The 19,627-nt window shown below is 36.2% G+C and overlaps 1 protein-coding gene and 1 pseudogene across 2 annotated transcripts in view; one reads left to right on the top strand and one right to left on the bottom strand.

Annotated features, from left to right (window-relative positions):
- The window catches only part of Unc5c (unc-5 netrin receptor C), a 346,547-nt gene that overhangs the window by 76,879 nt on the left and 250,041 nt on the right, over positions 1 to 19,627 (top strand). The gene's annotated exons all lie outside the window — the stretch shown is intronic.
- LOC127229392 (protein LLP homolog) lies at positions 1,706 to 2,084 on the bottom strand (annotated as a pseudogene).

Below are 19,627 nucleotides of genomic sequence, written 5' to 3' on the forward strand. Positions count from 1 at the left end.
TGCTCTGTTTTATGCAGATTTGCCAGTTAATAAACCTGAACAATGTTTCTGTTCGTGGAAAATGAATCTGAAGCGATTGTCAGATGATCTGTTTGGCATGCCTGGCTGGTGTCTAGAATGGCACTTCACTAATGTGCTATTACTCAGTGTCATTAACCCACATGAATGATTGAAAGGTGGATTTGTATTTGTACCGTGGGGCTCTGCAGAGAGAACAGGCTGCTGTGGGGGAATGATGCTGCAAAGAATAAAATGAGCCATTCATTTTGGAATCCCACTCTCCTGTCTTTATGTGATCAGCTTAAGGACATATGGCATTTAGATGTATGGAAAATAATGAGATAGAACCACCTTTAAAAAAATCATACCATCTCTTTCATTGGTGGCTTAAAACACATAGTGGTAAAGTGAGCAAACCATATATATCTCCGACCTGAAGATTCTTGACAAATAAAAAATAAAAATAAAATGCAGAAATGTTTAATACATAGGAGCCTAGTTCAGATAAAAATATTTTGAAAACTTTGCTTAGGATTAATGAATTTAAAATGTCAGATACATGTTGAAAACGTGACATGAAAATATTCTTTTTTCCATGTGAAGAATTTAACTCACGTTTATGGAGTTATAAAATACTTTAAAAGAGAAATTTAATTTTTTTAAAAAATATTAAAAGTATCAATTAAAACCTACAGAACACTTTTAAATTTTGTTTCAATAAATTATGTTTAATATTCTTTTAGCAGAATTTCAGTGAATGCCTAAATGTTTGACTTACAGTGACTTGACAAATTTTGACTAACTTTACCAATAACAAGGTATATCATAGCCTTTCACAAAGAAAAAAGGAAAGGAAATTTGGGGCTGAAGAGGCAGCTCAGTGGTTAAAGCACTGAGCACTTTTGTAGAAGGTCAACATTATTTGGGTTCCCCGCACCCACATGGCTGATCACAACTGGGTGTAATTCTAATTTCAGAGGGTCCAGTGCCCTCTAATGCTTCTGCAACTCCTGTATGCATGTGTTGTGCAGACATGCATGCAGACAAAACACCCATGCATACATGCATTAAAAATAAAGCTCAACAGTGTTTTCTAAATATACTTATTCACAATGTGGTTCTCTTTCTGCATGAGTAGACCTCTTTTTAGATGCAGAACTGGCACTAGATATCTAACATATCTCTAACCTACCTGTTCTCAGTGTACATTTTAAAAGTTATTTGAAATAAAGTAGAAATTAGACTGTATGTTTACCAAGTATATACAAAGTAAAATGGGCTTTTAATTGTATGTGTGTGTGTGTGTGTGTGTGTCTATGCATGTGAATGTGCATAGAGGGGTCACTCATGGGTATAGAGGCATATATACACAGAGCATGCAGAGGGAGGACAGATTGTAGGAGTCAATTCATGCCATGGGTTCCAGGATCAAATTCAGGTTATCAGACTTGAAGCAGTCACGTGTAACCGCTGAGCTATCTTGCCAGCCCAAAATAAAGTGTTTTGACAATGAAAGGCAATTGTATTCATATAATAAGCTCTTGAGACCTATAAATAAAATTAGCATGAGTACCCCCTAAAGGTATTAAAATAAAACATAAATACCTGTGCATGATAAGATTTTGGCACATAAATGTAGTAAAACAGTCAGGGAGAAAAGTCCACTATGCCAATAAGTATCATGGCTATAAATGAAAATAAGGGACTACCAGCCCAGGCCCTTGGCTGCCTTGGCTCTGCTTTTCCCCGCTTTCTCTCTCTCTTTGCCTTCAGTCTTTTTCTCTGCCTCTGGCTCATCCACACTGGGTACTGTCCATGTTGGTCTAGAAGAGTCTTTTTGTTTCTCTTAATTTCAGTCTCCATTTTCATGTCATCCTTTTCCTCTTCCACGGCACACTGCATTTTCTCCTGGCGTTCTTTGGGTACCACCACGGTTGCTATTTCTTCAACATCTTTCATTAAAGTATCACCGTCGACTCTGAGGATACTTCTCAGTCCATTCAGCTCCCTCGAAGCATTCTTCTTTCTCTTCTCAGCATGCATCTTCCATTTCCACTTACTCCGCAAGCTCTTAGCCATGCTTTACCGGATGAACGCGTCCTGCCCTGCACGCCTAGGACGCCACCCCGAAGCCCAGGAAATGAAAATAAGGTCAAGGTGACAAGCACTCCCGGCTTGAGGATGGTACTCAGCTGTCAGTGGAGAGCAAATGCTCGTACATGCTACAAGCTTTTGTGCGAATTCCTTGTCTTCTCTGAAATACCATGCACAATGGCTACTTTCCTCAGTGGCACATAATCTCTTCTCAAGGAAGCATCTTCATCAAAAACTCCAAGATTCCTAACAATCTTCTAAATGTTGTCATCCTTCTATTCATAGCTAAATGTTAAAAATTATATATTAATGTATTTATATCCAAGAAGTCCTAGCCATGCATACCATTACTATTTTATAATTTATTCATATTATTTTTATTCATTTAATTTCAAAGTAAAATCAACATTTCCAAGGAATTGGTATTTTCTACTTTTAATTCCAGCCTCCTGGTTACCAGCTTGCTACTTCCCTCCTCCCTTAGAAACAAGGAATTTTTCAAGTTTCAGCCAATTTTCCTATATTTGAAAGTTTAAGAAAGGGTATTTCAAAATTTCCTGACTTAGGTTCATTTCACTTGCATAATGGTTTCTATCCTTGGACATATTTTCCTCTGTTAAGGATAAAATATTAAAATGACTGTCTTGACATTCACCATAGTTCAAACTTTTTTAGCACCACTAATCTATCTTGTTGAGAGATCCAATATTTCATGCCCCATTCCCTTTCTTCTTTTTAACAAGGCAAACCCTTGAAATGTAAAAAGAAAATAATAATAACAACAACAAGAACAATTAGTAGTTTCTGCTTAGCTAAGGGAACACACCATAAGGTTTAGTTGACTTTGCAGGATATGTGTGTTTCATCATCCTCTTAAAATGTTTATCAAATCAGAGTGTTGCTTATTTTCTTACTCTAATCATGAGTGTTCATTAAGCATAGAGTTTGATAAATATGTGACCCAGCTCAATAACTACTACTAAATAGCCTTTGTGTACTCATCATTTGTAATTTATTGCTACCACCTATGGCAATTTATTTCCCTGGGCCTTCTGTGACCTATATCATTCACCACTATCTTCAGCTACACAGGAGTTACTCAAAGTGAAGAACCCCTTCAGAAAAGCATGCCCCAACCTCCTTTCTAGATATTGTGAGTTCTCATGGCAAGGTCTATTTTCTTCAGGAGGCAATCCAAGGTTAACTGATTAATTGATCCACACTAATTGCTCATTCATTCTTTTCCTCCTATTCAAATGCTGGGCATGAAAGCCAGGACCTGTACATGCTAAAGCATTTTCCAATGAACTACCCTCCTGCCAACTCCTTTTCTAAAATATTAATATTTCCTTAGAGACGCTTCTTGGAAACAGTACATTCTATGCAATAACTCAGCAGGTACAAGGTCTTGTTTGGCTTTCACACAATTTTGTAACTCTTCAATGCCTAATTTAGAAGGTGTTGTTTAACTCTGGGAACTCTTGCTACAGAAAAATGATTCTGTAACAATTTACACAGAGAGAACATAAATATTACATTAGTTCTGCATGCTCTCCCACCCCCCAGTTCTCCTTCATTCCATCTCTACTCACCTTCTCTAGATATATCTGTTATATTGTAGGGTTAATTCTTATTCTTTTCCCCCTCTTTACATGCAAACACTCATGTCCATGTGTAAATACTTCATTTCTTGTTATCCCCTTTCTAATCTACCATCAAAAAGTGATTACATTTATTACATGTTGTTTCGGTGGGTCATGTTTATACATGAACTAAGGATAAGGCAGTAGGACATAATGGTGTTGTTCTCTTTGAGTTTATCATGGAGTATCAGTCCAGCTAGCAGCAGACACCTCATTGAGAACTTGACTAGGGCTGGATCTGCTTCCAGCTCTGCTCATCACAGAACTATTGGTAGGAGGCCTTACAATACAACATCTGATTTCAACAGACCCAGTGTCACAATAGAGAACATGAAACCAGCAGTGTGTTACAGTGCAATCCTGACCCATACCTGACTTGTACATCAATTCCTTGTTAATGTACAGTAGAAACAAGCCACTATATCCATGCCACACTGAGCCCCCACCTGTTGACAGACATAAATAATCTTAATGCATTTGTGGAAATACCATAAAATTTCCATTGCTATTAAGGAAAAAACATGTCTCTAGTCACTGGGCCATTGTAATGGGTTCTGTGAATGCTAAAACTATAACACTAAAAAGTTATTTCTGATAGATTCAATGTATTTTTTTTTTAGTTTATTGTCCCCAATCTCTATAACAACTTTAACATAGAAAACAGTAGATAGTAGTTTGTAGCGAATAACTATTGAGTGAATATGTGAATAAACAAATATATGAATAAATGGATGAATTAGTTGATTGAACATCCTAAAATAGATGTTTCTAGATATCTAAAATTTTACTGCTAGTCTGACATGAATTCAGTCACTGGAAGACACATGGTAGAAACCCAAACTAGAGAAGGATAGAACCCACCCCCACATGTTTTCTATGAAGTCTTTTGTCCTCCAAACATGTATATTATTTCTAAAATAAGTTTAATACCAATATTTACTTTGTCATGATCTGCTTTGACTCAAGGGAATGGAGGGAGCATAATTAAGGGTATTTATTCCCACTTACTTTAAATAGCTTTAAATGTTACAATATTCTAATTTATTTCATAATCGCTGCTTTAAATAGCTCTTTCTTAAGTATATTTTATTAGAATTGGTTATCTGTTATTATGTATGTATAAACTATCAATTTTCACAAGAGATAAAGCTCCATGAAGGTCAGAACTATGCCATATTTTCTACAAAACAGTATCTTTGCAATAGAATGCCATCTCATATAACAGTCACTGGATGCTTCATAACTAAACTCTTTAAAATCCAGTAAGGTATGATCTGAGGAGTTGCCTTAGCAGTTAAGAGTACTAGTTGCTTGTCCAGAGGACCTAGGTTCAAGTCTCAGTGCCTGCATGGAGGCTCACAGTTGCCTGTAAATCTAGATCTAGAGAACATAATGCCTTCTTCAGGCTTCCATAGGCAATGGGTGTGCACATGGTACAGACATTCATGGAGGCAAAACACCCATACACATCAAACAGTAATAAAATATTTTTTTTTAATTTCTGTGAGACATGTCAGACATGAGCCCCATTTTCAGGGGTTTTACTTAGATAGCTATCCATTGTCAAATCTATTTGAAGAACTTCAAGATACCTGTCCATTCTGAAGGACTAACATCCTCAATATTAGATCATGCATATATTAAAACTCAGCACTGAAGTACATACTTAACTTAATTGCTGATGCCAACTTACCAATCCATCAGTAGCCTTGACTACTGATGAAGATAGGAAATGTGACCCAGATCCTAGTTTAGGGAGCAAAAGGTGGATAGATCATCGGGGAGATTTGCTTATTTCTATTATGGCCCTGAAATTAGAAATGAAATAACCTATGCAAATCCAAACTTTGTTTTGACTTAGAAGCTTTGTGTGTGTGATATACATATATTTATCATCATTAGCTTTTATAATTTCTAGAATATATACTGCTGTTCAGTCTAAAATAAGATAGTGAATAATATTTATTCATATCTACCCATCCTACATGTTACCCGAAATGACGGTACAGATCTACCTTAAATACTCTCCTGATGGGAAGACTGGGTTCCTTTCCATGGGAAGAAATATATGCAGGCGAGTGAAATATTCTGTAACCTCCTGCACTGTACTATAGTGTAACATGGTATCCAAATCACACTTTGTTGAGTATTTAAATTTTTTTATATAACTTTAGAACATTTAACTGCTTTCCTCCCCAAGTGTGCCAATGTAGCAGGTTTTTAAAACTGAATCTCTTGTTCCGGCATTGGAGATGGGAGGTACTGCTCACCTCCCATAGCTTGAGAGTGAATCCCTGACAGGGATGGATATGGGAAGGAGTATCCTCAAAGTAACTCCTCAATTTCCCCCTCTGAGTGATGTTAAGCTCTGTGGGTGTTTTTAATTTTTCATTGTTTACTTAGCATAGCCTGCAAGTGACCCGTACAGTTTTCATCTGGAGTTGCATGCCTCCAGAAGGCTTTTATGATACCCTGAAGATGTGGGGCATCAGGCTCAAGGCTCTTCCCATCGCTGGGGACACACATCTGGCCAGTTCAGTTCTCCATGAAAAGCTTCTGAAGATTTTCCTTTTCATTATTTAAAACCCAATTGTGCAGTTTGATTTGAACATTTGTGCTTTTTAGGTTTGGCCCCAAGTTAAAATAGCATCCTAAGCCCATTCTGCAAAATTGTCTGAAAAATTAAGAAAAGAGTCTGAATTTTTTTCTAAACCTATATGAGGGATGGCTGGTATAACTCTGAAAGACTGAGGTGGACACAAAAGCAGCATTCCTCGTGTTCATATTGAAAAAAAAATAGAACAGTGATTTATAAAAGTAATTAATATAAATGATTATTACAAATTGTTTCAATGACAAAATGATGTACATTTACTTTAAGAAATGCATCCATGCCATGTTGAAGTACTGTAATTACAATATTGCCAAAAATATATAAGCGAACGTGACTATGTTCATGAGCTAATAGATTTAACATCACATGATTTTTAGATTCTCTTGTTTCTTTTCATTTACAAAGGTCATTCATGTTCCACTGAGGATACTGTCAAATGATAATTTCAATGGCTTGAAGACTTCTCCAATCAGACTTTCCTTAATGATTCCATGTTCAATATGTGCCATCTTTTAGTCTTTGACAAATTCTTCTATCTTAGAGAAAGATGAAATGGCTCTCAAATGCTTAGATTAAAATGCCAAATGCAGCACATGAATTAATTGTACATGACAAAATGAACAGTAACAGTTTTATTTCTGTAGGAAACAATTCATTATGCTGCAGTCTGCCAGCGATTCCTGTTGGTGCTGCTCCTCCTAGCAAACCTATTTATTTTTCTCTAAATATTTTTCTTTCAATTAAACTGGTGAAGACATTTTTAGATGAACTTTAAGCCATGGGTCAGTGTCAGTAGTTTCCAAATAGATATTACTGTATTAATAAAATGGTTTCCCTACAACCATAGATTCAATATTTTTCTGTGGTGTGATTGGAACAGTGGTACTTTATAAACAATGAAGCTGCCTTTCAGTGATGCGTCCCTAGTCTTCCTGCTTGAATGAAAGCATGTGTGTTCCTGTAGTTCACCTTGGGTTACTGGGGAAGGATGGTTTGCAGTAGAATCAGCCAATTATTTTTATTTAAATGCCTTGTAGTTTTAGCTGAATTGCAATATTTTTAAAACCCATGGAGATTAACCAGGGTATAAAAAGAGAGCTGGCTTGTTATTAGCTCATCTCTTTCCTCTCTCAGAGTTTCCTCACATAGTCAGAATTGTTTCTTTCTAGTCTTAGTAGAGAGGTTTGTAAATTATGAGTGAACCACATATCTGTTCCGTTAGTGACTGAACTTTAGATGACTGTGACCGTTGCTGTAAGCCATATGTCAAGATTGCTGGTGTTTTGAAGTATACTGTATCTGGAAATAATGACACCTTAGACTACTTCCAGGATGATTTTCCTTCCTCCCTTTATTGTGCTAAGTCATGACGGTGGAGCAGGTCACTCAGACTGTTGACTGGGAAGACTTTGCAGTCTCCCTAGGTCTGCAGGCACAGTCTCTGTCCCAGGCTCCACTTTCTACTTCTTCATTCAGTTTTGAGTCCTAGCCTTCAGCCTTCTGGTTTGCTCTGTGAGACTCTAATTATGCCTCCTTGCATGCTCCCTGCTGATAGCAAGCTGAGTACTTTTCTGCACTCAACTTTCTTCTGGCAACAGAAACCATCTTGTTTTCCTTGTGGTGAAAGGACTCCTCACATTTAATATTTCCAAATCGCAGGACCACTAGTGTCCCTGTGAGCACTGCAGTTAGATCCTATGACTTAGCTGCCACTAGAAACACAGGTCTATTCATCAGCCCTCTGTTGAGCTCTCTAGGTGGCTGGAAGCCTGGTTTTTCTCCAACATGAAAGCCATGGATTAGCCAGTGGGAGAGAGCCCAGCATGCTTGGGGGGAGGGGCAACAGAGGACGGCTGTCTCCACCAGGAACAGATCAAATGATCATCTGCGATATTTCTAGGTCCCCTTGTTTAAAAGGCAGACAGATCAAAGACACTGTCACCTTCAAAGTTTTGAGGACTAGCAGAGCAGCCAAAAGGCCATCACCCTGTCATGACCCCTAACTGCTGTGTTTGTGATGACTTGGCCCTATGTAGTTTGACGTCTACATTAATCAGAGAGTCTGCAAAATCAAATACACTTGAATATGCTTTTCTGAATATGAGTAGGAATAGGGCCATCCATTAATTTTTGTAATATATCAGGGGAAATTTGTCTGCATAAATTGTTTTAAGATTTCCCATGGAAATCTTAGATCCACACTAACGATGGCTGCAGTTTTTATCTTCATTCTCTTCTCATTTGAGGAAATCCTTGAGTGTTACAGGGGTGAACTCTCATCCATTGCACTCAGCTTTCTCTGGCTCTCCAGTAAGACTAAATTACCTCCTGTCTGTTGCCTTCACAAGACCTTATCCTTGAACTTGGAGTCACTCCTAGTGAGTTGTTTTACAGTCTGGTTTGAGTTGACTGCACTCTTCTCTGGAATGTTTTCAGGCTGATAAGGGCCTTTCTGAGCAAGGAATAGGTCTTGTTTATGATCTTATCCCTTAACCCAATATAGTACCTGGAATGTGTTTGCCACTAAAGTAGACATGTCTGGAATTTATCAGTATATCCGTAATGTGCATAGGGCACTGTTCTGTAGCAGGCTTAAAGGTTCATTTTGTTTTGTTTGTTTGTGTTTTGTTTTAGTCCTTGCTGTGTATATTTATAACCACATATTTACTGTGTGCCCTTTTTGGTATAACTTGTTCTCACATACATACTTCAAACAAAGATATTTACCTTCTGAGAAGGAAAGTAGCTGAGTATTAAATAATTTTCTCATGCAATAACACTTTAAAATCAACAATGGCTATTTTTGAATATGCTTCTTTCTGTTTTATGGTATTTCAGCATACACTTTCCTCTATAAAACCTAGTGCCTTATCACACTAACTGTTAGGATTTATAAACAGAAAAAAATGTTTGTATATTGTTCCAAGTGCCAATAACTAAACCATAACAAAAATAAGAAAGTGAAAAAGAAGAAAAGAAATTATTTTGCTTATTTAATTAAACTGCTGCATTTAAGAGGATTTCTCTAGGTGGCTGAGAAAACAGCCTGACTCTATCATCAGCCTTGTAACCAAGCAACATAGAAGACATGTGTCATCAGTGATTGACTTCCCTATGATTGTCAGGTACTAGGTTATGTAGGACCTAAAATACTTTGGGCTCTTCACCAGTATGGAGATGGGTAACTTAAACAAACTGCAGACTCAGAGTTGTTGTCATTGTATTGTTTTTTCCCTTAAACAACAACAAAAAATATTATAAGCACTTGACAGAAACTAGCTAGGAAGGAAAAACAAAATCATCATTTTAAGCTACTATAGTTAATTCCATTTGTCAGCCTGAGATGATGGTTTCAAAGCAAAACTAAAATGGCATTTAGATTAACATAAGTACTGGATTCTCTTTAGATTACCAGTTTAGTTTTGAAAGGACAACATTAGTTTATAAAACTTTTTGTTTTTATATGTAATTACATAGAGCACAGAACTTTACTTAAATGATATGTTGGCTTTCCTTTTTGACTTCTGTGCAGTTCATGCCTGCTTTCTACTTCATGCCGGGAAGTGGCTGTGCTTCATGTTATCTATATGGGAGAAACCAGTCGCTAGTTAAGTGAGTTACAATTCTTTTGGAGGAAAATAGATGTTGCATAAGAAGTCCACGTTTTCAGTCTTTCTCAACAACAAATGGCCTCTGTATATCTTTAGAGATACACAAACAGATAGCCGTCAATAGTGTAATTTAAAACTGGAATTTAATAATATGCTTTAGCATAATAAAAGAAGGATATGAGGAATATAGAATATGCAAAATATTAAAAAATATTTAAAATCAATGTCTAGAAAGTGTTATACTTCTTGTAAATATAATACATTTGTTTGCATGAATGGAATGTGGAATTTTCACCAGGTTCAATGATGATATCTCCCTGGTGTAAACACCCTGAATTATCCTCTTTCATTAGTCATAAGTGGATCTTGTATATGTAAACACCTATAATGGCCAACATTCAGCTAACTGAAAGGAAGAAAAGCATACTGCTCACTGTTTAAGTTTTTCTTGGGAAAAGTGTTGTAATTATTATTAAAATTAATATTGGTGAACCCACATGTACTAATTGAACTTTTGAACAAGCAGGTGACCATGGATAATTAAAAAAAAATACCCCCAAATTGAATTTTTATGTCTGGATATTTCATGAGCATGCTTTATAACTTTTTTGATTCAGAATTTCTGTCAGTAGCTTAGGCTGTTTTTAAGCATGTGATTCCCCCTGCCTCAACCTCCCAAGTGTTGGGTATGATGAGCAGATCATTATACCTGGCTGTACACAGCCCTTTAAAGCACAATTACAAAAATATTGTGTACTTGTTAGATTTATTTTTTTTAATTATGTGTTTATATTATGAGTGTGAGCACATGAGTAAAGGTGCCATGGAGGCCAGAGAGAAAGGGAGATTCTCCGGAGCTGGAGTGACAGGAAATGATTAACCTGCAAGAAACAGAACTCAGTTCCTCTGCAAGAAAGGTCTGTATTCTAACAGCTTAACTTCTGTTCACCTCCAGACTGTTTCCATGGAAAAACTCTCTGTTCACTCATTGTCTTTTTCTTTACTTAAATAAAGTTTTGTGTATTTAATACAAAGAAAAAGCAAGTTCTTGTAAGAAATAGATAGTGCATTACAGACCAATCTGCGCATATGTTGACTTACTGACTATGAATAAAGACATTTATTACCACTTACAATAATTGCTAAGGTTCCTAACCTTATAACAACTGTGCTTTTGTCTATAACTAGCCCATGAGTAAATGATAAATGTTCCATATTTGATGTGAAAATATTTAATTTCTGTATATTAATGATTACATAACAATCTGTCCTTGCTAGTCCATGATTATAGTCAATTAACAGAATTCCTTAAGCTCTTTGTAGAATCATGGTCAGCCACTAAAGCAAAACCAAGGGACTACATTCACTTTTGAATATTTTCAACCACAGGGATTGCTCTGCCTCAAACTGTGACCCTCAGTAAAACTGTAGGTAGAGTCATTCACAGAGCTGTTAGCATATTTATAACTTATAAGGAACTTTATCAAATCAATTTTATTGAACTAGCTTGTAATTACAGTCTGTATATATTTATTGCATTTTGTCCATTTATAAGTGACTTATGCATCTGATGTATTCTCAGTCAATTACATGTATGTAACCATTATTAAACCAAAACAGACAATTTGAGGTCTGGAGCTAATGTTTTCTGATAGCTTCATGGACTTTAGAAACTTTTAATTCACTGATGACAGGGACAGCACATCTGTGGTGTTCTGACTGATTTTGTACCATTTGAAACCTATTAATTCAGTCAGTTCTTTTAGCAAAAGGAAACAAGGTAGCAACACAATGCCTTATGACCAATTTAGGAATTTATTATGGGTCTGAAAAAAATTGAAAATTGGCTAAACTGTGACTAATTATACTATTTTTATCTCTGAGCAAAGAAAATTTAAAATGGAATTCATGATTCCTTCCTATTTTTTATTTCTTAGTTTAGATATAGGGAGAAAACATCACAGGAAAGTTCCTTAGAAGTCATGAAGGATGGAAATGGAGAGGTGATGAAATGCCTACAGTGCTCTGGAATCATGGGATTAAAGGCACCATGACTTTTTTAGAACTCCAAAGGGGATTAGTATTTTTGTTAGGACTGAAGATGTGATTCTATGCTGTCAGCTTTTCTGCAGGAAAATGGGTTCATGTTCCTCATGATACTAGATGCAATCATAGAAAGCAAAATAGCCCAGCTATAGATACATACATGTTATGATTTTTTGTTGTTGTTTTGCGTATAGAATCCAAGTTTAAGTGAGTGTATGCATGTGCATGTGTGAGACATGATAAGTAGAATGGAGACTGTATAAAGGGAGGAATAATACAGAGAGGGTGGCAGGAGAAGAGGAGAATGCAGTGAGCGAGGAAAGACCAAATATCACACATTTTTCTCATGAAATCTATATTTTCAAACACACACATACACATATACAACACATGTACAACACACACTACACACATGCAAAACACATACACACAACACACATACAACATACACACATAATACATGGCAGCAGAAAAGACAATATACAGAGGACAGAGTGAAAGCAGTGCGGGGTCCAGGAGCATGGTACAGAAGTCGATATAACTCGAGTACAATTTTATACATACATATTTATACATATATCATATATGATATTTAAACCACATATATGATATATAAGACACATGTGAGTCTTAATGTGTTAAGTCATCATAAAGTAATTTTAAATGCTAACTTGCTCAATAACAACGAACCCATCTCTCAGTGTCTCTGCCATCTCTACCTCTCAGTGCTGGCCCTCACTCTCAGATTTAGAGACATCAGTTCCTTCCTAATGCTGCAGATGCTGAGACACTAACAGCATTGCAGGCAGGCAGCAGGAAAGGGGTTGACTCAAAATCCCGTCTGCCAAGTGCTGGTCTCCTGTGGGATCTGGAGGAAATGTTTTCTTGCTCCTTTGTCAGGGGAAGGGAAGCAACAAAGGTAATAGGAATATTTGATATTGTTACCACAGCTGGATATAGAAAACAAAGACAAGATCCTTGTTTTATTTCCTCTTTTTGGAAATACATTTTTAAAACCCTAAGTATATACTCCATATAAAACATCATGCTTTACCACTTTTCAAGGATATTTCTTTGCATTCATTATTTACAATATCTGTGAAAAAAGTAAATAATAGAAAAGAGATGCATCTTCAATGCTTCTCAAATCGACTTAACAGAAGCTCAATAAGCAACATTGACCGGTGTGATGAAATAGTTTTATGGATTTGTATAAATATGTAGATAATGAATTGAATGGCAATTTCAGATTAGCTTCTAATTTGATCATCTAAAATTATCGCAATTGGTTCATAGTTAAAGTTTACATATTAAGAAATTAAAACGTATACAAATTTCTGGGAACACTGATGATAGTTAGGAAAAGAATAATTGTTGCTCATGTTACTCAATATATTTAAGATGTCAACCATTTTTGTTGTTGTTGTTGTTGTTTAGTTATGGTCTTTGAGAACACTCTTGATATTTTCATTTGATTTAATTTCCTAAACAAATAAATATCTCCCTTTATTTGCATAAGAAACAAATACTTTACTAGTACTTGATGAAGTTTCATCAGTGAATGTGCTCTACCCATTAAATGTGACATAATACGTAATTAGAGGGTTGTTAAAAATTATTCATTTTGTACCTTGCTATAGAACTTCCTTCCATATTTCTGACATTTACAATGTTCACATTTTGTATTTGTCTCTGAGTATTTGTCAGTTCCACCATAATTATAATGGTATTTTTAATTTTCAGTATGTCTTTGGCTTCTGAAATTTATATTTTCAAATAAGCAATATCTGTGGCCTGAAAATTATTTATTTTGAGTACCAAATTAATTGCTTGTATCCAAACATGAAGAAAATTTGAACGACGATCAGTAAAAGGTGAAGATGAGACTGTTGAATTTACCAAAGCAGATTACTCTTATTGGCGTTGTGGTTAAGTTCCTCCAAATTCTCCACCTTTACAGAAATTTCTTTAGTCTACCTATTCAACTTCTGTGCCTCCTTCAGAGATAGAGGATTAGGGGAAATTAGTAACATGCTCCATGGTTTTACTTGAACACATTTAAAAATCTTCTGTTCTTTATTATAAATTCTATCAGATACTTGGAGGTTTTATTTTCATTGCCTTATAATCACAACCATTTTATCAAAGCAGTTAAGACTAAGATGGGGAAGTGTGTTTAGAAGCAGCCATTCGGGAATATAGAGGGTTATGATTTCACCTTGCTCAACCCCCATCCTTTACCCACAGGTCACTAGAGAAAAGTGTTTTCCTTTGCTAGTCACCTCCCATCTAGTTTCTCTCAAACTTGTCGTTTCAGACACTGGTGGATTCACTCCTTTTGCATAGGAGCAATAACATGTCCAACAAAAACAATTTTTAAATAGTAAATCATGTTAGCATTACAAAATGATTTCATAAAAATTAAAATTTATTAATATTCCATGAGAACTAATAACCATGGTCAATGATATTAAGGTCTGCAAGAGCAAAACAATACCTCTCAGTAGACAGATGTCTTTACACATATATGTAAATCAGGCAGCTAGAAAATCAGAGTAATTCCTGAATGAGCTTTTATAGATTTCAACAATCATAGATGGACACTAACTGTAGGGAAGGTTTTTGCTTCTGGAAAGGTAACATTAGGAGAAACTGCACCTTTCTCTGCCTTTAAAGTAACTTTGCAGATGGGACACAACTCTTGAGGTCCACCAGCCATAGTTAATTCTCTCCTGAGCAATAGGTGAGAACAATTTGACTTCTGTGGTCCCCTTTTGGTGTCATCCTGTTCCCAATCAGTATTCCTTTGTCCCCACTAGGGACTAAGACATATTTTTGTGCATTTTTTATAATCTTCTGACTGTTATGATTCTGACAGTTACACATTAAAATAGCAACACAATTTTGCATTACTTTATAGTTCTAAGGGATCTCATTCTAGACTGCAAATATTGACAAGTGCATATTTCTTATTTTTTATTTAAAGTCACACAATTTTACTGGAGGAATTTAAACTGATTCCATTCACTTCACTGCCGTCAAGGTCACTTTGGTTTCTCCACAACTTGAGTATTGCTTTATCTTCTGAAGAGCCTTGCTAAAATTCTTTTATTGGGGCTATTTTTTTTTTAAAATTTGCTCTTGAATTGTGGATTCACTAATGACAATTTAAATGACAAGCAGTACAAGTGAATGTTTCTTTATACACTTTTTCATAGTTGATTGCAAATTTAGAGATGTTCTGAAGATATGTGGATGGAGAGTGAGGGTCAGATAACTGGAAAATGTGTCCTAGAGGCATCAACAGCTTTAAAATGCATGGTATTAACTTCTGCTGCAGCCATAAAGTGACTAACTTTAATGCAACAGACCTTCAAGAATACCTAGTGAAGAACACCCTTCAGCTTGGCAGGTTGAAGAGTGAATCAACTCTACTTCCAGCTAATTACATGGTGCACCACATTCTTCTGAAAGGTATCATTTCCCCTCCTCCACAAGTCCTACTTGGTTGTTTCCTTGCAAAGCTGCCAAGAAACTGTGAACAAATTTCATGTCTGAGTAACTGATTGCTCGCTCAGTGACCTTGAAAAATTACTTGCATCATTAAAAATTCATAGAAAATAAAGTTTTTGAGAACACCGTTCTGACATGCTTTGTCATAAAGAACCTCTTGTTATGTTACTGTACAATCATGTGCACTTAAAAAAAAAAAAACCTCAAAAACATTAACCTTGTACTGTCTACAGTTTTCTCTCTTGTGTTTTTCCTCAGATAGAATCATATATTTATACAGTAGGACAGAATCAGAAAGGAGACCTATTGATTCTTTAAGTAATATGTCAGAAATAATATTTCAAGCTGTGACAAAATATCACACTTGTGTTTCTTTTTGGTAGACCCTGTATAATATTCAGCAATCATTTTAAAATGCACAGTACATGGTCATTTAGAGCACAGACCAGGATGTGTGATCACCAGCTTGTCTGAGTTTCAGAACTTCATCACCTAAGGAGAACTCTTGAATTTGAAATATTGTGATCATTCTCCATTTTCCACTCCTCTTACAGCCTCTATTAATTGATTTATTCTGGGTACCAGTTGTTTGAATTGTATATTTAAATTGCACTCTATTTTAATACAATGACCTAGTATTTCTCAGGGAAAGTCATAGTGGAAGAAATAGAGATGGGAGGGAAAATTAAGCCTTTTAAACTCTGGCAGGATGTTCAAGTATCACAAAGGCAGACTGTAGACATCTTTTCCAGAGCAGCGGTCATACTGTGCTGTAATAATCTGATGGCTGTGTCTGCTCCTTTCAAGGCTCTAAGCACTAGGCATGTAAACACTTAACATGCTGTTGTTTTGTGTTTGAGGACTTGATATTTCCTGAAAAGAATGGATAGAGAGTGCAAAGGATGACTACAAGACCTCATTGATTGTTTTTATTAATCAGATAGGGTCCTAAGCAATTTCAGTCTTGTGTCCAGTACCTAGTGAGCACCACTGCTCCCTGGTTTCTCACAGCCCATGGTGATCTCCACCCCCCCTCAGTCATTGCTAATATTTTAATCCTAAATCAATAAAAATGATTTACTAATATTCTTTTACGTGGTTCATTATTTGTTCATTTCTTGCCTTTTACTTCCCTGGTTTTGCTGAAATTCCTTTGATAGTTATAAATTTTATCTACATTGTATTTGTGGAATTTAAATGGGCCTGAATTTGTCTTATCCAACATTTAGCTTTCTTCATGTATGAACTGCTGTTATGTAACATGTGTATATTGTCTAGTATATAAACCAACATTTGGTGCCCTGGGTGATGGAATCCAATTTGTTTGTCTCATTCTCATAATGTCCTTTCCTCCTACAGAGGTTCTGACCCCGTTCTTGGCTGCAGAATATCTATAACCAATCTTGTTGTTTAGTGTCAGTCAGTGCTAGAGGGGTACAGACAATTAGATACATTTCTGCTGCAAAGGTGTCTTCCTTCCCATTCTCTTCCTCCCTCTCCCATATTTTTCTTCTAATTGTGACTCTTTTTGCATGGAATGCAGGAAATGCAACCATGTAACAACCCAGTTTAATCCATTCTCTTTCCTATTGTATGAATTGTTTTAGTAGAGAAACTCACTACAGACTGTGGACAGCAGTTGAGCAGTGGATGGTAAAACCACTTCCCTCGACCCTTGTTCTCTTTCTTTCACTTCACACATGCTGGCAGGTCTGTGTGGTATATCTGAGGAAAGTGATGGGAAATAACAGCCTTGTCCACAATTCTTTACATATCCATGATGCCCGAATCCCTTCTGTGCTGGTTTGCAGTATTGCCTTTGTAGTAAGTCAGTTGGGAACTTGTTTTCTCCTCTCTATCCAGGCTCTTGTAAAGATGGGGATACATGTTTAATTTGTGAGGAAGGATGAGTTGTTGTTTGTTTTACTGAATTCCTGAGAAAATTGTTTTCTGCTCATTTTATCTGTCCTCTGGGTAACACATCACCTCATTGTGTGTGGTGATGTCTGCAGTTTTGCTGCTTAGTGCCATTAACATACATCTGGGCCACCCTTTGTGTAGAGCTGTCCCCCGGTGAAACTCTCAGTGGTTTGGGACAGAGAAAGACTACAATTTGCAGAGTCCATTATCACCTCTGGATGTGTAGAATGATAATGGAAGTGACAGAGGTGCGGCTGAAAATTGGCTCTTAATATTTCATGTGTTCAAGCAAGGGATTGGAAATCCCATGCTGCTCTTCGGGGAAAACGAAGCACAGGGGAGGCCTTTTATTCTTTATTTATTTCACCACTGGAAAATTGTATGTAAAGGGTTGATTGCAAGGTCTCAAAGAGTGCTACAGCATATTCACTTGGTATTAATTAATACTTCTCAGTCGTGAGTTAGAGGTAAAGAACTTCTATTTGAAAACAGGTATATAGGAAACAAGTTATAAACATCAGCAAAGTGAGTTTCAGGGTGACATTTTTAAAAAACACAACATATATCAAGTCACTTAAAATGAATGTTGTCTATGGGACCACAAATCCTCACTTCAAAGGATCAGCTTCCAAAGTTTTGGCTGTTTCTTCTTTTAAACTTTCCAGTTTCTTCTTATATGGCATCTAACTTAAAATGTTGTTGCAAAAGTTATCAATGTCACGGTGAGTTTAGAAATAGAAAATCCTTCAGGTTATTAAGTATTTAGTGTGTATAAGGTAAGGGAAAAAACTAATTCAGCCTCTGAAATACAAAAATTAGGCATTTAGCATTTATCCTGGCTTATTACAATGCTTATAATTGCACTGAAGAAATGTTTGTCAAAAGAATTCTCTCCAGAAAGATTTCTTTGCCAATGCTGGTGATATTTTTATATTTTATTACTTTTCATCAATCATAGCTCAGACAAAACCAAAGTAGTAAGATGCGATTCTTCCCTAATAATAAAGGATTACAAATGGTTTGAAATATTAAGATCCCTCTGTGTTTCCATAATATAAATTTACAAAAAAAAAAAAAATTGACTGCTTTCCAAGGAGTGAGCATCAGTAAAAATTGCTGCATCACTGTCGCAGGTTTTTAACATCAGGAGATGGAGGAGTAAATGGTATGAGTCTTCCTGAAATGGAAGGGTTCTCCTGCTTATTGGTGTCAGAGTCTCTTTTCTGGAATTGAGTACCACTAGCTACACTAAGATGGAAAGAATCACATTGCAGAAGTGGATTTCAAAGCTCATTTCTATCAGTGATGCCTGCCACTCTAAATAAGGCTTATGAGGGCAGTTTATTTCCATGTGTCATGTCACTCAGTTGCCACTGATGAGGTCAAAGAAACAGGAGTTTTAGACTGAGACATAGGAGAAGTATAATGTCTACAAACACCCTTCTGGGGGATGGTAAACTAATGACTACTTAAATTTTAAATTTGTCAGACTTTTTGGTGCAAATTCAATCTTTTATTATATGACCTCAATATCAACACCCTCAAATTTCATTTCTGGCATTCTCTGGGCACTGTGTCGAACAAAGTTTTAGACACCTTTCCATATATACTTGGTATTGCATTATGCGTCTTCAGGGCTCGCAAACCAATGAGGGCAAACATAGTCCTCCAGACAATTATTGTGTCTGGCCTAATCCAGCTCTTGGAAATTCATAGGTGCTCAATAATATCTGTTCAATCAACAAATGAATTGTTTTATTTATATTAAAATGTGATAACAAGGCTAACTATACATGCATACATTGACCTGTTTCCTGTATACAACTTAGAGAACGCATAGCAATGGCTTACATTTGGTATACTGTAAGATATGCAGTAAGGTTCTAGGCAGTATGTGACACAATCAGCTTTTGCCATTTAAGTAGCAATAAATGAGTAAGACGTTGTTAGGAATTGGGAGATACTTCAGTAGCTGCAATGTTTGCCAAATAAGAATTTGGAACCAATAAGTGTCTGGTGCATGTGGCAGGCTCACAATAGGACCTAGAATGCAGGATTCTAGAACAAGTTGTTTAATCAGCCTAGGTGAGCTTGGGTTTTTGTTGAAAAGACCTACCTCTAAAAGGATAAGGTAGACAGCAATCAAAGAAGTAAAATTATTAGTATGTTGGGAAATAAGATTGAGA

This window comes from Phodopus roborovskii, unplaced genomic scaffold (genome assembly GCF_943737965.1).
Source record: "Phodopus roborovskii unplaced genomic scaffold, PHOROB, whole genome shotgun sequence".
NCBI classification, from domain to species: Eukaryota; Metazoa; Chordata; class Mammalia; order Rodentia; family Cricetidae; genus Phodopus; species Phodopus roborovskii.